Raw genomic sequence first — 20,083 nt, forward strand, 5'->3', positions numbered from 1 at the left:
CAACATTACCAGAACAGTCTACATCAACGGCTCCAACAGTATCGACATTACCAGAACAGTCTACATCAACGGCTCCAACAGTATCAACATTACCAGAACAGTCTACATCAACGGCTCCAACAGTATCAACATTACCAGAACAGTCTACAGCAACGGCTCCAACAGTATCAACATTACCAGAACAGTCTACATCAACGGCTCCAACAGTATCAACATTACCAGAACAGTCTACAGCAACGGCTCCAACAGTATCAACATTACCAGAACAGTCTACATCAACGGCTCCAACAGTATCAACATTACCAGAACAGTCTACAGCAACGGCTCCAACAGTATCAACATTACCAGAACAGTCTACATCAACGGCTCCAACAGTATCAACATTACCAGAACAGTCTACAGCAACGGCTCCAACAGTATCAACATTACCAGAACAGTCTACATCAACGGCTCCAACAGTATCAACATTACCAGAACAGTCTACATCAACGTCTCCAACAGTATCAACATTACCAGAACAGTCTACATCAACGGCTCCAACAGTATCAACATTACCAGAACAGTCTACATCAACGTCTCCAACAGTATCAACATTACCAGAACAGTCTACATCAACGGCTCCAACAGTATCAACATTACCAGAACAGTCTACATCAACGTCTCCAACAGTATCAACATTACCAGAACAGTCTACATCAACGGCTCCAACAGTATCAACATTACCAGAACAGTCTACATCAACGGCTCCAACAGTATCAACATTACCAGAACAGTTAACATCAACGGCTCCAACAGTATCAACATTACCAGAACAGTCTACAGCAATGGCTCCAACAGTATCGACATTAACAGAACAGTTAACATCAACGGCTCCAACAGTATCAACATTACCAGAACAGTTAACATCAACGGCTCCAACAGTATCAACATTACCAGAACAGTCTACATCAACGGCTCCAACAGTATCAACATTACCAGAACAGTCTACATCAACGGCTCCAACAGTATCAACATTACCAGAACAGTCTACATCAACGGCTCCAACAGTATCAACATTACCAGAACAGTCTACATCAACGGCTCCAACAGTATCAACATTACCAGAACAGTCTACATCAACGGCTCCAACAGTATCGACATTACCAGAACAGTCTACATCAACGGCTCCAACAGTATCAACATTACCAGAACAGTCTACAGCAACGGCTCCAACAGTATCAACATTACCAGAACAGTCTACATCAACGGCTCCAACAGTATCAACATTACCAGAACAGTCTACAGCAACGGCTCCAACAGTATCAACATTACCAGAACAGTCTACAGCAACGTCTCCAACAGTATCAACATTACCAGAACAGTCTACAGCAACGGCTCCAACAGTATCAACATTACCAGAACAGTCTACATCAACGGCTCCAACAGTATCATGGCCCCTACATGGAGAAAGAGCTATATATTTAGGTGCTAATACAACACATAGTATAAAGCTATTTGTGGAAACCCTGTGGGAAAGAAATGGAGAAAGTCTTTATCAACACAAAGAAACAATATTTCGTTAGCACCTCAATTTCTCCAAACCTAACAATGTCCTTTCACAAAATGAGAAAGAACATTGACTATTCTGGTTCCGTACAAGCAGAGGGAACGGCAATACTTTGGTTTTTCCAACAAATATGCAATGCAATTTCAGTTCTGACAAGAAAAATGTTTGCTGTGAGTGAGCATTTCCATAAATACTGGCTTACCAAAACTGCATTTCAGAAAGCCTTCCTTCATAAGTCCTATCATCATCTGCCTATATACAATGGCAGGGAGGAGAAGATAAATATTGAGAGGTCCTGTATCTTGCCTACTGTATGCATTCGTGCTGCATATCCAGAAATATACTGGAATACATTAAGGTGATTTCTGGGGGATAAATGTTGAAACGCTTGTTGTTAAACCCATTTAGTGACAACAATAATACAAGTATACAAAAGAAGTGTAAAAACGACATACGGAGTCGAATAATGGAACACCCAATACTAGCCATGGTAGGGATTGTAATAATAAAGCACATTTATAATGTGTATATTATTTTTTATAAAGGGATAAGACGGTATTACAAGAAAAGATAACAGGCAAAATAATACATCTTCAAATACAACTAATTAGAACACAAGTACTCAATCAACATAGTGGAGATAAAAACATAGCAAACAGAAGACATAGAAGGCACAGTATGTGGGTATGTGTGGATGTATTGTGATGGAAGGTGTGGTGTGCGTTTTTGTGTTTGAAAAAGTGTGGCGTTAAGTGAGTGAGAAAGGAAATGGTTGCATATCCCAGAACCAACGTGTGTCTGTGAGCAGGGGTTGTGAGAGAGAGCTTTCAATTTTGTGCAGATGAGGGATATACATTTTAAAATATAGTATACATCTAATCTCTTTTTTTATTGTCCTATCATGATGGAACGATCCCCAACCCTATATCCTAGACCCACCTGAGCGACCCATACACCAAATAGAAGTCCCCATCTCTTTTATGGACCTGCTGTGAGTTGCCTAAATGCAGCCAAAACAGAAAAATAAATGCGGTCAGAGACATACTTGAGCAGCACCACCCCCTCAAGATTCTGAGCCTGCCTGGCAGGGTTGGTCCTACAATGCCAGAGCCCCCTTATGGGAGAGCATAATATACAAGGAAATTCTCAAAGCTGCTAATGAGAACCTTGACGACCTTGTACCTAGCCGGTGGGGATTCCGGTGGGGTACCCCTACCCAGGTAGTGGCAGTGCTGGCAACACTGGCTGCAGTAACCCATGGGGAGGGGGTCACACTCGGACAATCAGAGAGGGGGATTACTATTGTGTCCCAGGTGGCACAAAATAATCAAAGGTCTGACTGCACAGAGATGCATGGGAAAAAGGTTACAACGGGGGACCAGAGTGTTTGTGTCTCAGGTGAAGAGGGTGGATCTGATCTCCATCATCTAGGACTTGACATAGATTAATCAAATCTCACATTGTTGTCAATTTTTGCTAAATCTTGCATGCTTTCTCAAACAGCTGTAACTGTATATACATTCGTAAATCAGGTCCTTTCTTGAGTTGGTCTCTGGGATGTAACAACCGTTGAGCATCTGATCTTATGGTTGATTGTAGAGGAAAGGGGTTGCGTGTGTTAGAGTATGTGCGTGTGCGTTTATCCCACATCTGTTGTAATGGGGTAAGGATGTTAGGGAGAATATAGGATGAACCACAATAATTGTTTGCTAAAATAATAATTGCTTGTCAAAAATGTAATGTAATACAATGGCAATCTGGGTTATAGGTAACAATCCTACGCATGAACTGCGATATTATTACGCATATTAATTGATAATGATGGAAAATAAGATATGCAAGATATTTGAATAGATATATATTTTTAAATAGCTATATATATATTGAGGTGAGAGCATTGGAAATGCTTATGGCGGTTAACCTGCTTCTGTTTTGTGGGTGGCACTGTGTTCTATTTTCGATGGATGGGTCCTGGCCTCTCGGGGGCATAGTGATCCGGGGGGACGGGGATGGTATGACGATCACTGGGATGACAGACCAACTTGGGATGGGGAGGGGCTTTAGCGGGGGGATTAGTGGAGAACAATTGGAGGGTTACTTAGTAGCAATGCAAATGTCATGGTACAGCTATATGGACACTCAATCACTATGGCATTTTTTATTGGTAAATTTACAAACATATATAATGATAAATGGGTTTGAAACTTGTATCTAATTATGGTATGTGGTGAAATAAGTATAGCCAGTTATAATTGTAATGGCTTAGCAGATAATAACAAAAGAAGAACAATATTTACATGGCTCAAAGAGAAGGAATATAATATCTATTGTTTACAGGAAACTCATTCAACAATTCTAGATGAAGTTGTGTGGAAAAAGGAATGGGGGGGGGGGGGGGGTGGGGGCAAATATACTTCTCCCATGGGCAAAGAAACTCAAAAGGGGTTATGATATTAATTAACAGTAATTTCGATCCGAATGTGAAAATTGTCCAAACAGATACGCAAGGTAGATGGATTATTTTAAATATGTTATTGGACCATAAACAGATATGGCTCATTAACCTTTACAGACCAAATAATGATGATCCACACTTCTTTTACAATATATATAATACATGATCAACCCTGCAAGCAATTCAAGACTCTATTATTATGGTGGGAGATTATAATACAGTTTAAGTAGCTCATTGGACCGTAAAGGAAATCACACTACAAACTATCACCCTCATGCTCTTAAGGAAATAGTGAATGTCATGGATACATTAGAAATAGTAGATATATGGAGGATTAAATATCCTGATCTAGTGAGATATAAATGGCGGAGACTCAATCAAGCTAGTCGTCATGACTTCTTTCTTATGTCCTTCTCGCTGGCACCAAAAGTTTAAAAAGTGTTGATAAGGGACAGAATGCAGTTGGACCATCATATAATTGGCATATACTTTACTCTTACTGAATTTCAACGTGGGTGAGGATATTGGAAATTTAATCAAAGCCTATTGGATGATAACTTGTTTTTAACTAGGACAGAGGAATTTATAACTGATTTTTTTCCGACATAACATAGGTACAGCAAATCCCCTTATTGTATGGGACACTTTTAAATGTGCCTTTAGAGGCCATGCAATTCAGTACTCATCTCGAAATCAAAAGCAATTTAGGTCAAAAGAGTCCATACTAACAAAGGAAATAGAAGGTCTAACAGAACAGATAGATAGCAATAAAAACTGTAACATAGAGTCTCAGAATAAATTAGAGGAAAAACAAAAATAAATGGAGAAACCTATTCAAGAAAGATCAAGTGTAATATATTATTTAAAAAATAAAGCAAACTGCATGGAATATCAGGAAAGATGCACCAAATTATTTTTTCATCTTCAACATAGAAATTCTACCAAAAATAATTTACTGAAACTGGTTACAAATGACGGCGTCACACATGATTCACCAAATGATATTTTGAAGGAGGAAACAAAGTACTTTAAGCATATGTTTTCGTTTCAGTCGCCTCCATCTCCTCTAACTGAAGCTAATTGTAGAGATTTTTTTTCTATTGATAATGTAAAATTAACAGCCATACAGAAAGACTCACGTGAAGGTGAAATTACAGAGGAGGAACTTCTGGATGCAATTAAAGACTTTAAGTCCGGGAAAACTCCAGGGTTGGATGGCATACCAGTCGAGGTATACCAAACCTTTTTTGATATACTCAGAGGACCGTTATTAGCATGTTTTAACCACTCCTATGTAAATGGTAGATTATCAGACACTCAAGAAGAAGGTCTGATTTCATAATTACTGAAACAGGATACAAGTGGAAAATATAAAGATCCAGTCCATTAAAAAAATTGGAGGCCCCTTACACTTCAGTGTTGTGATGCAAAAATTCTAGCAAAATGTATAGCGCATAGAATTAAAAAGGTATTGTCAGACATTATTCATTCTAATCAGACAGGTTTGGTACATGGACGATACATTGGCGATAATATAAGGCAAGTACTGGAAACAATAGAACACTATGAAAAATCTGGGAAACCAGGCCTGCTATTCATAGCAGACTTCAAAAAGGCATTTTATAAAGTACGACTGGGGTTTATATATAAATGCCTGGAGCATTTCAATTTTGGAGAATCTCTTATAAATTGGGTTAAAATAATGTATAGTAACCATAGGTGTAAAATAGTAAATAATGGCTATTTCTCTGAAAGTTTTAAGTGAAACAAGGTTGTCCACTATCGGCATATCTATTTATTATGGCCATCGAGATGTTAGCTATTAAAATCAGATCCAACAATAATATCAAGGGATTAGAAATCCAGGGCTTAAAAACAAAGGTGTACGCTGATGATTCATGTTTTCTTTTAAATCCACAACCTGAATCCCTCCACAGCCTCATAGAGGATCTAAATGCATTTTCTAACCTCTCTGGATTACAACCAAATTATGCTAAATGTACTATATTATATATTGGATCACTAAAAAATACAATTTTTACATTACCATGTAGTTTACCAATAAAATGGTCTGATGGTAATGTGGATATACTCGGAACACATATCCCAAATGAAATAAATGATCTCACTCCAATACATTTTAATAGAAAATTAGTAAAACTAGATAAGAACTTGCTACCATGGAAAGGTAAATACCTGTCAATTTGTGGAAAAATCACCCTGATTAACTCTTTAGTATAATCCCAGTTTACCTATTTGCTTATGGTCTTGCCTACGCCTAGCGGACAAAGATCGTTTAAATTCTATGAGAAAAATATATTCAATTTTATTTGGAACGGCAAGCCAGACAAAATTAAACGGGCCTATTTATATAATGAATATGAATTCGGAGGACAGAAATTATTAAATATTAAAGCATTAGACCTATCACTAAAAGCTTCAGTCATACAAAAGTTATACTTAAATCCGAACTGGTTCTCTAGCAAATTAGTACGATTTCTCACCTAATGTTCAAGAATGGCCTTTATCCCTTTATTCAGATTACAACCTCCAACTTTCAGTTATTTGAAAAGGAAATCATCTCCCAAATATCACTATTTCTAAAACAAGCCATAGAAAGTTGGTTGCAATTTCAATTTAATCCTCCAGAAACGACAAAACAAATAATGCGACAAATATTGTGGTTAAACTCAAATATACTAATTGATAAAAAACATTATTTTTTGAAAACATAAAAAAAAAAGGTATCATCTTCGTAAATGATATCATAGGTAGGACTCGTGGAGTTATGTCGCACATGCAGCTAACAAAAACATATGGAAATGTCTGCTCTACCCAAAATTACACCCAAATAATTGCAGCATTACCGCACAAATGGAAGAGGAAAGTGGAAGGGGGAAAAAGTAAGGAACTTGTTTGTCGGCCCTGCATTAAAGAACATAATTTGTTAAAGAAAATTGTGATAAATAAAAAAGTATACCAGTTTCATTTAAGGACCAAAGGATTGACAGCCGTCCCATATCGATTGCAAAACAGTTGGGAAGAGATTTTTGACGTACCGATTCCATGGCATAGTGTTTATGAACTCATGTGCAAAACGACGCCGGATTCAAAACCTATAATTTTTTAATTGAAATTATTATATACAATTCTTGCTACCAATATATTGTTATTTATATGGGGGATTCAATCTTCCCAGCTCTGCAGATATTTCTGCAAAGAGACAGAATCATTTGATAATTTGTTTTGGCACTGTCCCATTGTAGCTTGTTTTTGGACACAGGTCCAGGAATGGCTAAAGGATTGCAATATTTACCTGGAGCTAACCCTGCAGACAGCACTACTGGGTGATCTCAAAAGTCATAGTCAATCGATCAATAATATAATAATACTTTTAGCAAAAATGTTTATTTTCAATTTACAATCTGTAGAAACAATGAGAATAGAAAGGTTCAGAACTTTTGTAAAACATCACAGTACAGTTGAAAAATATATTGCAAATAGAAATCCAATATGGATGGTGTTAAGAGATAGATGGGTGGTGTTGAATGAAGTTGAAGGATGGGACTAATAACAACTAATAACAATTAATAACAACAAGATAACTAATGTAAAGCATACTGTGTCCATAATAAGAATATAAGTTATAGGTTGAGAGCTTTTGTGAAAGAGCACAGTTAGAAAGATATGGCATATAGAAGCAAACCGGATGAACATCATGAAAATGATAAGAGAGGTTGAGGGTAGAGGAAGTTCAGGAGTAAAAACAAACAAAATAAAATTGTTTGTCCATAAAATGTTTATAGTATGTACAAGCTGGAAGTAGAAGCCTAAGCATTGTTGTTCACTAGTTTCATCCAATTAGTGAAGGGGTGGTGGGGTTGGAAAGTAATAATGGGAAATATACAGTGGGGGAAAAAAGTATTTAGTCAGCCACCAATTGTGCAAGTTCTCCCACTTAAAAAGATGAGAGAGGCCTGTAATTTTCATCATAGGTACACGTCAACTATGACAGACAAACTGAGAAAAGAAAATCCAGAAAATCAATGAATTTATTTGCAAATTATGGTGGAAAATAAGTATTTGGTCACCTACAAACAAGCAAGATTTCTGGCTCTCACAGACCTGTAACTTCTTCTATAAGAGGCTCCTCTGTCCTCCACTCGTTACCTGTATTAATGGCACCTGTTTGAACTTGTTATCAGTATAAAAGACACCTGTCCACAACCTCAAACAGTCACACTCCAAACTCCACTATGGCCAAGACCAAAGAGTTGTCAAAGGACACCAGAAACACAATTGTAGACCTGCACCAGGCTGGGAAGACTGAATCTGCAATAGGTAAGCAGCTTGGTTTGAATAAATCAACTGTGGGAGCAATTATTAGGAAATGGAAGACATACAAGACCACTGATAATCTCCCTCGATCTGGGGCTCCACGCAAGATCTCCCCCCGTGGGGTCAAAATGATCACAGGAACGGTGAGCAAAAATCCCAGAACCACACGGGGGGACCTAGTGAATGACCTGCAGAGAGCTGGGACCAAAGTAACAAAGCCTACCATCAGTAACACACTACACCGCCAGGGACTCAAATCCTGCAGTGCCAGACGTGTCCCCCTGCTTAAGCCAGTACATGTCCAGGCCCGTCTGAAGTTTGCTAGAGTGCATTTGGATGATCCAGAAGAGGATTGGGAGAATGTCATATGGTCAGATGAAACCAAAATATAACTTTTTGGTAAAAACTCAACTCGTCGTGTTTGGAGGACAAAGAATGCTGAGTTGCATCCAAAGAACACCATACCTACTGTGAAGCATGGGGGTGGAAACATCATGCTTTGGGGCTGTTTTTCTGCAAAGGGACCAGGACGACTGATCCATGTAAAGGAAAGAATGAATGGGGCCATGTATCGTGAGATTTTGAGTGAAAACCTCCTTCCATCAGCAAGGGCATTGAAGATGAAACGTGGCTGGGTCTTTCAGCATGACAATGATCCCAAACACACTGCCCGGGCAACGAAGGAGTGGCTTCGTAAGAAGCATTTCAAGGTCCTGGAGTGGCCTAGCCAGTCTCCAGATCTCAACCCCATAGAAAATCTTTGGAGGGAGTTGAAAGTCCGTGTTGCCCAGCGACAGCCCCAAAACATCACTGCTCTAGAGGAGATCTGCATGGAGGAATGGGCCAAAATACCAGCAACAGTGTGTGAAAACCTTGTGAAGACTTACAGAAAACATTTGACCTGTGTCATTGCCAACAAAGGGTATATAACAAAGTATTGAGAAACTTTTGTTATTGACCAAATACTTATTTTCCACCATAAATTGCAAGAAATTGATTAAAAATCCTACAATGTGATTTTCTGGATTTTTTTTCCTCATTTTGTCTGAAATAGTTGACGTGTACCTATGATGAAAATTACAGGCCTCTCTCATCTTTTTATGTGGGAGAACTTGCACAATTGGTGGCTGACTAAATACTTTTTCCCCCCACTGTATGTATATATATATATATATATATATATATATATATATATATATATATATATATATATAAAATATGTATATGTGTATTAATATATGTGTATATATGTGTATATACAGTGGGGAGAACAAGTATTTGATACACTGCCGATTTTGCAGGTTTTCCTACTTACAAAGCATGTAGAGGTCTGTAATTTTGATCATAGGTACACTTCAACTGTGAGAGACGGAATCTAAAACAAAAATCCAGAAAATCACATTGTATGATTTTTAAATAATTCATTTGCATTTTATTGCATGACATAAGTATTTGATCACCTACCAACCAGTAAGAATTCCGGCTCTCACAGACCTGTTAGTTTTTCTTTAAGAAGCCCTCCTGTTCTCCACTCATTACCTGTATTAACTGCACCTGTTTGAACTCATTACATGTATAAAAGACACCTGTCCACACACTCAATCAAACAGACTCCAACCTCTCCACAATGGCCAAGACCAAAGAGCTGTGTAAGGACATCAGGGATAAAATTGTAGACCTGCACAAGGCTGGGATGGGCTACAGGACAATAGGCAAGCAGCTTGGTGAGAAGGCAACAACTGTTGGCACAATTATTAGAAAATGGAAGAAGTTCAAGATGACGGTCAATCACCCTCGGTCTGGGGCTCCATGCAAGATCTCACCTCGTGGGGCATCAATGATCATGAGGAAGGTGAGGGATCAGCCCAGAACTACACGGCAGGACCTGGTCAATGACCTGAAGAGAGCTGGGACCACAGTCTCAAAGAAAACCATTAGTAACACACTACGCCGTCATGGATTAAAATCCTGCAGCGCACGCAAGGTCCCCCTGCTCAAGTCAGCGCATGTCCAGGCCCGTCTGAAGTTTGCCAATGACCATCTGGATGATCCAGAGGAGGAATGGGAGAAGGTCATGTGGTCTGATGAGACAAAAATAGAGCTTTTTGGTCTAAACTCCACTCGCCGTGTTTGGAGGAAGAAGAAGGATGAGTAGAACCCCAAGAACACCATCTCAACCGTGAAGCATAGAGGTGGAAATATTATTCTTTGGTGATGCTTTTCTGCAAAGGGGACAGGATGACTGCACCGTATTGAGGGGAGGATGGATGGGGCCATGTATCGCAAGATCTTGGCCAACAACCTCCTTCCCTCAGTAAGAGCATTGAAGATGGGTCGTGGCTGGGTCTTCCAGCATGACAACGACCTGAAACACACAGCCAGGGCAACTAAGGAGTGGCTCCGTAAGAAGCATCTCAAGGTCCTGGAGTGGCCTAGCCAGTCTCCAGACCTGAACCTAATAGAAAATCTTTGGAGGGAGCTGAAAGTCCGTCTTGCCCAGCGACAGCCCTGAAACCTGAAGGATCTGGAGAAGGTCTGTATGGAGGAGTGGGCCAAAATCCCTGCTGCAGTGTGTGCAAACCTGGTCAAGACCTATAGGAAAAGTATGATCACTGTAATTGCAAACAAAGGTTTCTGTACCAAATATTAAGTTCTGCTTTTCTGATGTATCAAATACTTATGTCATGCAATAAAATGCAAATGAATTACTTAAAAATCATACAATGTGATTTTCTGGATTTTTGTTTTAGATTCCGTCTCTCACAGTTGAAGTGTACCTATGATAAAAATGACAGACCTCTACATGCTTTGTAAGTAGGAAAAAAATCGGCAGTGTATCAAATACTTGTTCTCCCCACTGTATGTATGTATGTATATATATATATATATATATATATATATATATATATATATATATATATATATATATGCATACATATATACATATATATTTGCGAGAAAGAAAAAAAACATTTGGGGGATTGGAAGTGATGTAGACAATTACATTGATGGAAGTTACAATCTATCTGCAATATTAAAGCTGATCTACCCCCACATACTAGCAGATGACTGACCTTGACCTGAAAATCTATTTTGTATTTTTTTTTGCAAGGTGCATGAATGAACGCCATGTTTCCTGTGTAGCTTCAATATGTTGTTCGTTCATGCACCTTGTAATGAAAATTAAGAACTAGATTGAAGTCAGGGTCGGTCGTTTTTTTACACTTGTTTCGGATACTAAATTGAACAAAAATATAAACGCAACATGTAAAGTGTTGGTCCCATGTTTCATGAGCTGAATTTTTTTTCTTCTCCATATGCACAAAAAGCTTTTATCTCTCAAATTTGGTGCACAAATTTCCTTACATCCCTGTTAGCGAGCATTTCTCCTTTGCCAAGATAATCCATCCACCTGACAGGTGTGGCATATCAAAAAGCTGATTAAACAGCATGATCATTATACAGGTGCACCTCGTGCTGGGGACAATAAAAGGCCACTCTAAAATATGCAGTTTTCTCAAACAACACAATACCACAGTTGTCTCAAGTTTTGAGGGAGCGTGCAATTGGCATGCTGACTATAGGAATGTCCACCAGAGCTGTTGCCAGACAATTTGACAATGCAGCTGATGAAACTGTGGGTTTGCACAACCAAAGAATTTCTGCACAAACTGTCAGAAACCGTCTCAGTGAAGCTCATCTGCGTGCTCATCGTCCTCACCAGGGTCTTGACATGACTGCAGTTCGGCGTCGTAACCGACTTCAATGGGGAAATTCTCACCTTCGATGGCCACTGGCATGCTGGAGAAGTGTCCTCTTCACGGTTTCAACTGTACAGGGCAGATGGCGTCGTGTGGGCGAGTGGTTTGCTGATGTCAACGTTTTAAACAGAGTGCCCCATGGTGGCGGAGGGGTTATGGTATGGGCAGGCATAAGCTACGGACAACGAACACAATTGCATTTTATCAATGGCAATTTGAACGCACAGAGATACCGTGATGACATCCTGAGGCCCATTGTCGTGCCATTCATCCGGTGCCATTCATCTGCTGCCATCACCTCGTTTCAGCATGATAATACATGGCCCCATGTCTCAAGGAACTGTACACAATTCCTGGAAGCTGAAAATGTCTCAGTTCTTCCATGTCCTGCATACTCACCAGACATGTCACCCATTGAGCATGTTTGGGATGCTCTGGATCGACGTGTATACAGCGAGTTCCAGTATCCAGCAACTTCGCAGAGCCATTGAAGAGGAGTGGGACAACATTCCATAGGCCACAATCAACAGCCTGACCAACTCTATGCGAAGGAGATGTGTCGTGCTGCATGAGGCAAATGGTGGTCACACCAGATACTGACTGGTTTTCTGATCCACGCCTCTACTTTTTTTCAAAGTTATCTGTGACCAACAGATGCATATCTGTATTCCCAGTCATGTGAAATGCATAGATCAGTGCCTAATGAATTCATTTCAATTGGCTGATTTCCTTATATGAACTGTAACTAATTTCAATTGTTGCATGTTGCGTTTATATTTTTGTTCAATGTAGTTTCCTCTGGTTTTAAAGATCCTATCACTCCTCTATCTGAGACATATAGGCTGTGAGAACTGGTTAGAACCTGTTCTCATTTGTATCTCAGGAAGTGGAGCCAATTACCCCTTATCTCTTTTGTCTGTAAACAGCTCTTTGTATAGACAAAGTATATAAAGACTGTGTGATCTTTGAAATCCTTTCCGGTATATCCTGAAAATTCCTTTCCGGTATATCCTGAAGGTTATTCTGCGGATTCATCCTGAGAGTGATCTTCCTTGCAATTGCTCGAATAAACCTCTTACTGTTGATAAATGAGTGGCATCAAGTTTATTGTAAAAAAAAACATTGGAATATATTATCATCAGACTCCTCTTTAAATTCTGCCTTCCAGAATCCACCTTTATACACCTAGAAACGATCAAACATATTGGTTCAATCAGATGTGGTCAGAGAGAGAAAATAGGCATTCATAAAGGATGCTTCCCCTGTAGATTATATACCTCTTGTTGCACCATAAGGAAATGTTCTGACTTCGTTCAGTGTAGTTGGCAAAACCAACACCTGGCACTACTTTAGGGTTTTCTCTTTCTTTGTTCCAATGAACCTAAAATACTCAAGACATACAGTATTTTATGTAAGACATTGCAGGTGTATGGGAAAGCAATATAGGTCAAGGGCCAAACAAAACAAATAACATCCAAACAAATGTGAAGTGGGTTACAGCCACTTTGAAAGGAATATTTGTTAGGACCAGTTGGGGGAGAATCACTTGTCAGCATCCTGATGGCAGACATCAATCAAATTTGACAGGTGGCTGATCGCTCCATTAAATCACTACTGATGGCTGGATCTGGCTCATCGGATCAGGTGAAAACAACATTTCAGAAAGTGTTTGGTGGGCTCTATTCTCCAACTCCTGTAACTGAAGAGGAGTTATGTGGTAAGTCTTTAAATATCTACAAACAATCCCCATCAACTTCCAACTGAGGAGACATTGGTGTCTTTAGCCAACAAGGTCATAACATGACAGTGTTGAACATGATGACCTATAAAAGAAAAGGAGGAAAGTGCAATTCAACCATTCTAATTATTGTGGTGAAGCAACAGTTGAGTGTAATGACAGCTTGGGGCACCATGATTTCCAGGTGCCATGTACAGTATCTAACTGCCTAGATAGCACATATGGTTCCTTGGAAGTTGTGGGAACGTACGGTTTTGGTTTCCCATTGATTGTGGGAACGAAGCCATGCGTTTCCTGACCAGTAAAACCGAAGTGTTTTTCTTTCTTCAGAAAGTGAAGGTTTCACCTGTTCTGAGAACGTTTTACTATGTTTTCCCTGAAAGTTTTCCTGGGAGGTCTTTCTGAGAACAGAAATTAACATTTATTTGAAGGTAATTAAAAAATGTTCCAAGAACATGTTTCAATAAGACTTTTAATAACACTGCTAGCTTAGGTTAACTGCTTTCAACTCCAAGCACAGATATGACACATGGAAATTCATTTGCTTAGGTATTAATCATGCAAACCCATTTCTTTTTTTATTGTGGCATGGTATCAGTTAGAGATTCAAACCTATGATCTTCAGTTTTCTATCAATGGAATTAATACACTACACCATCAGGATGGAGCTAGCATGCCATGTTTTTTTTTTACTCATACAAAGCTGTTAATTTTAGTCTATTCAAACAGACCCCATTTCAAAGGAAACAAGCACTCATTAAGATCAGGTGTGGCCAATTAGTGGCCGCGGCCAACTCACCTGAACACACTTAACAAGACAGAGGATAGAGAGAGTTTTATTGATGCTGTGAATGGAATCTATATGTTTTTTAATAACATTCTTAGAATGTTCTTTGAACGTTACTAATGTTTTCTTGTGGTTTTTATGGAACATTTTCTTAAAGGTAGACTCAGCGATATGACGTGGATGCAGAAAGTAAACAGCATAGTGGGTAAATTGACGCAACAACTAAGAGCGTTGAAGCGCGAAGCTAAACTTCTCCCCTGTTTTGGTGCCAATGCTACCACACAGTGAACAGTGTGAAGCCAACCTGTGCACATGTGCAGATACTGTGTGTGAATGGGTGAGAGCGAATTCTTGCATCTCGCACGTCTCAATATCTGCGGTGCTGCTCATGGCAATGTAATTTCTCTGAGAATATAACTTTAAATAGAACCATGAGGAAACCTGCAGAAAACATTATGCTAAAGTACTGAAATTCTCACAGAAGAATGTTCAAAATCAAATCAAATTTTATTGGTCACATGCGCCGAATACAACAGGTGCAGACATTACAGTGAAATGCTTACTTACAGCCCTTAACCAACAGTGCATTTATTTTAAACAAAAAAGTAAGAATAAAACAACAACAAAAAAGTGTTGAGAAAAAAAGAGCAGAAGTAAAATAAAGTGACAGTAGGGAGGCTATATATACAGTAAAATAAAGTGACAGTAGGGAGGCTATATATACAGGGGGGTACCGTTGCATAGTCAATGTGCGGGGGCACCGGCTAGTTGAGGTAGTTGAGGTAATATGTACATGTGGGTAGAGTTAAAGTGACTATGCATAAATACTTAACAGAGTAGCAGCAGCGTAAAAAGGATGGGGTGGGGGGGCAGTGCAAATAGTCCGGGTAGCCATGATTAGCTGTTCAGGAGTCTTATGGCTTGGGGGTAGAAGCTGTTGAGAAGTCTTTTGGACCTAGACTTGGCACTCCGGTACCGCTTGCCGTGCGGTAGCAGAGAGAACAGTCTATGACTAGGGTGGCTGGAGTCTTTGACAATTTTGAGGGCCTTCCTCTGACACCGCCTGGTATAGAGGTCCTGGATGGCAGGGAGCTTTGCCCCAGTGATGTACTGGGCCGTACGCACTACCCTCTGTAGTGCCTTGCGGTCAGAGGCCAAGCAGTTGCCATACCAGGCGGTGATGCAACCAGTCAGGATGCTCTCGATGGTGCAGCTGTAGAATTTTTTGAGGATCTGAGGACCCATGCCAAATCTTTTTAGTCTCCTGAGGGGGAATAGGCTTTGTCGTGCCCTCTTCACGACTGTCTTGGTGTGTTTGGACCATGATAGTTCGTTGGTGATGTGGACACCAAGGAACTTGAAGCTCTCAACCTGTTCCACTACAGCCCCGTCGATGAGAATGGGGGCGTGCTCAGTCCTCTTTTTTTTCCTGTAGTCCACAATCATCTCCTTTGTCTTGGTCACGTTGAGGGAGAGGTTGTTGTCCTGGCACCACACGGCCAGATCTCTGACCTCCTCCCTATAGGCTGTCTCATCGTTGTCGGTGATCAGGCCTACCACTGTTGTGTCGTCGGCAAACTTAATGATGGTGTTGGAGTCGTGCCTGGCCATGCAGTCATGGGTGAACAGAGAGTACAGGAGGGGACTGAGCACGCACCCCTGAGGGGCCCCCGTGTTGAGGATCAGTGTGGCAGATGTGTTGTTACCTACCCTTACCACCTGGGGGCGGCCCGTCAGGAAGTCCAGGATCCAGTTGCAGAGGGAGGTGTTTAGTCCCAGGATCCTTAGCTTAGTGATGAGCTTAGAGGGCACTATGGTGTTGAATGCTGAGCTGTAGTCAATGAATAGCATTCTCACGTAGGTGTTCCTCTTGTCCAGGTGGGAAAGGGCAGTGTGGAGTGCGATAGAGATTGCATCATCTGTGGATCTGTTGGGGCGGTATGCAAATTGGAGTGGGTCTAGGGTTTCTGGGATTATGCTGTTGATGTGAGCCATGACCAGTCTTTCAAAGCACTTCATGGCTACAGACGTCAGTGCTACGGGTCGGTAGTCATTTAGGCAGGTTATCTTAGAGTTCTTGGGCACGGGGACTATGGTGGTCTGCTGTTGTTTCTTAATGTTCTCTAAACATTCTGAGAACGTGACTTTAAATAGAACCATGGTATACAGAAGATAGCCCTATTTGGTAAAATACCAAGTCCATATTATGGCAAGAACAGCTCAAATAAGCAAAGAGAAATGACAGTCCATCATTACTTTAAGACATGAAGGTCAATCAATCAGGAACATTTCAAGAATTTTGAAGGTTTCTTCAAGTGCAGTCGCAAAAACCATCAAGTGCTATGATGAAACTGGCTCTCACGAGGACCGCCACAGGAAAGGAAGACCCAGAGTTACCTCTGCTGCAGAGGATAAGTTCATTAGAGTTACCAGCCTCAGAAATTGCAGCCCAAATAAATGCTTCACAGAGTTCAAGTAACAGACACATCTCAACATCAACTGTTCAGAGGAGACTGCGTGAATAATTCCTTAATGGTCGAATTGCTGCAAAGAAACCACTACTAAAGGACACCAATAAGAAGAACAGACTAGCTTGGGCCAAGAAACACGAGCAATGGATATTAGACCGGTGGAAATCTGTCCTTTAGTAGTAGAGCAACAACCGTCCCGTATAAGGGAGACCGATCCCGTAGAGGTTAACCAGCATGGCTACCACAGCATTCTGCAGCGATACGCCATCCCATCTGGTTTGCGCTTAGTGGGACTATCATTTGTTTTTCAACAGGACAATGGCCCAACACACCTCCATGCTGTGTAAGGGCTATTTGACCAACAAGGATGGAGTGCTGCATCAGATGACCTGGCCTCCGCAATCCCCCGACCTCAACCCAATTGAGATGGTTTGGGATGAGTTGGACCGCAGAGTGAAGGAAAAGCAGCCAACAAGTGTTCAGAATATGTGGGAACTCCTTCGAGACTGTTGGAAAAACATTCCAGGTGAAGCTGGCTGAGAGAATGCCAAGAGTGTGCAAAGCTGTCATCAAGGCAAAGGGAGTCTATTTGAAGAATATCAAATATAAAATATATTTTGATTTGTTTAACACTGTTACTACATGATTCCATATGTGTTATTTCATAGTTTTGATGTCTTCACTATTATTCTACAATGTAGAAAATAGTAAAAAAAATAAAGAAAAACCCTGGAATGAGTAGGTGTGTCCAAACTTTTGACTGGTACTGTATGCACAAACTGTATCGACCTGTTTCAGTTGGGAAGCATGTGGCCGTCTTTAACTTTCTCAGAACTATTTGAGAACATTCCCAATGCCAAACCAGTTGGAGAACGTTCCTAGAATATTACCACAAATGTGATGAAATGTAACTATGTTTGAACTTTTAGGAAATGTACTGTTAAAGTAATGAAATACCAAGAAAATTATGGTTTTTTCAAGTTCCTTAAATGTGCTGAGAATGTTCCAAAGCCAAGCAACTATCCTGCACCATTCCCAGAAAGTTGTGGCAATGTTGTATGCAAAATAACCATAGGACAACCATGCTGTCACCAAGCTCTAAGAAACATATGGTTTTCAGAACGTTATGTGCTAGCTGGGTGAGGTCTAAATGTTAGTGATACAATTTCCCTGAAAGAAAGATGGCTTAATGGGCCCTGAAAGCCACAGCTAATTACCATTGTAGTTTAATACAGCCACGGAGCATTCCAATGGCCTTGCCGACTTCTGTCAGCAGCACACACCTCGCTGTGTGCTGTCATCTCCACTCTACCAATGTTATATATGGACCAGGGTCAATTCGTCTGGGCAAAGGGTCTCTGCATAATCACTTTAAATGAAGGCAGAGAGTAATTGAGTTTCAAGGGCTCTGTATTAAAACACACAGAGAGCCAATGCCATGGACTTGAACACCAGGACACCATTAATAAGGAAGCAGAGGGTGAGGCAGAGAGAGAGGAAAGGCTGTAGCTCAGCCAACTGTCACTTAGCACCTCCAGACAGCGCACTATTTTTACTGCTTCTTCCCACCGGGCTTGGGGTTGTTGGAGTTCATCCCCGCCACGGCTCCAGTTCCTCTTCTCTCCAGCTCTGCTCCTTGGGAGTAAAGGTGACAACTAGGGATTTCGGAGGTGTTAGCCATGTCCTGGCTCTGCTAATAAGAGAGCCTCTCATTCAATCACAGGCCCAGCCTGGTGGTGGCTGTTGTCTTGAAAACCCCAGAAGCTCATGTTGATCACACAATCAGTTATAACACCTCACTGTTACAGTCTGGCTGAATAACAATCAGTTATAACACCTCACTGTTACAGTCTGGCTGAATAACAATCAGTTATAACACCTCACTGTTACAGTCTGGCTGAATAACAATCAGTTATAACACCTCACTGTTACAGTCTGGCTGAATAACAATCAGTTATAACACCTCACTGTTACAGTCTGGCTGAATAACAATCAGTTATAACACCTCACTGTTACAGTCTGGCTGAATAATAATCCGTTCTCACATGGGGAAGATCATGAGAATAAAGCCGAATTAGGCGGAACAAGTCAATACATGTCAATTGATGATCACTAAATCTTTGTCACTTTGCCTTAGTATTATATCTGCTGAATCAATCATGTCCATCTCCAGCACCCCCAGTGGACCGAGTTTTTTGATATATATTCTCCTCAATGTTAGTTTATAAACCCCAGGCTATGTGTTCCCTATCTCCAGCCTCTCAACACACTCACAATTTCCCAATAGAGTCTAGTGCTTTCACCATGTCATGCTGCTCAGAAATTGGTGGGCTGCCAGAATTACTTTACAGATAACTACAGACCCTGAGGAATGGTGAGAAAAGGAAATGGGTGTGAAAATTGCAAGGTAGTGAGTGTCTGACCAGACAATTCTAACATCAAACTTTCCAACCAGCCTCTTCCCATCTCCTTTGGGGAGTAAGCTATTAATTCAGCATTAAACTTCAAGGCTTTGACTTGGTTGTGTTGCAGGTGTATTCTTATCCTACTGTTTAGACACATTTGCACACTCACACACAAGACCGAAAACATTGCACAATCACTTTATCTCATTTTGTCAGCTTTGAATTCATGAATGTCTCAGATTTCTACTGCACTTGCAGACTTGCTTAAGGCCCCCCTCTGTTCTTCCATCTCTCATACACTAAAAAGCGTATCATTCATTGTCAAAAGTTGATGGAGTTGTTTAACAATGACTCCATTTTGCAGTGTGTGTTGCTGAGTTTCTTAGCGCTTACATGTCACTCAGTGAGAAGTCTGTGAATGGAAGCCTTCTCCAAGATTACCACACCGTAACTGTCAGATAATCTATAATAATAAATAATAATATGCCATTTAGCAGACGCTTTTATCCAAAGCGACTTACAGTCATGCGTGCATACATTTTTGTGTATGGGTGGTCCCGGGGATCGAACCCACTACCTTGG

This window comes from Coregonus lavaretus (genome assembly GCF_964263955.1).
Source record: "Coregonus lavaretus genome assembly, chromosome: 25".
Lineage (NCBI taxonomy): Eukaryota > Metazoa > Chordata > Actinopteri > Salmoniformes > Salmonidae > Coregonus > Coregonus lavaretus.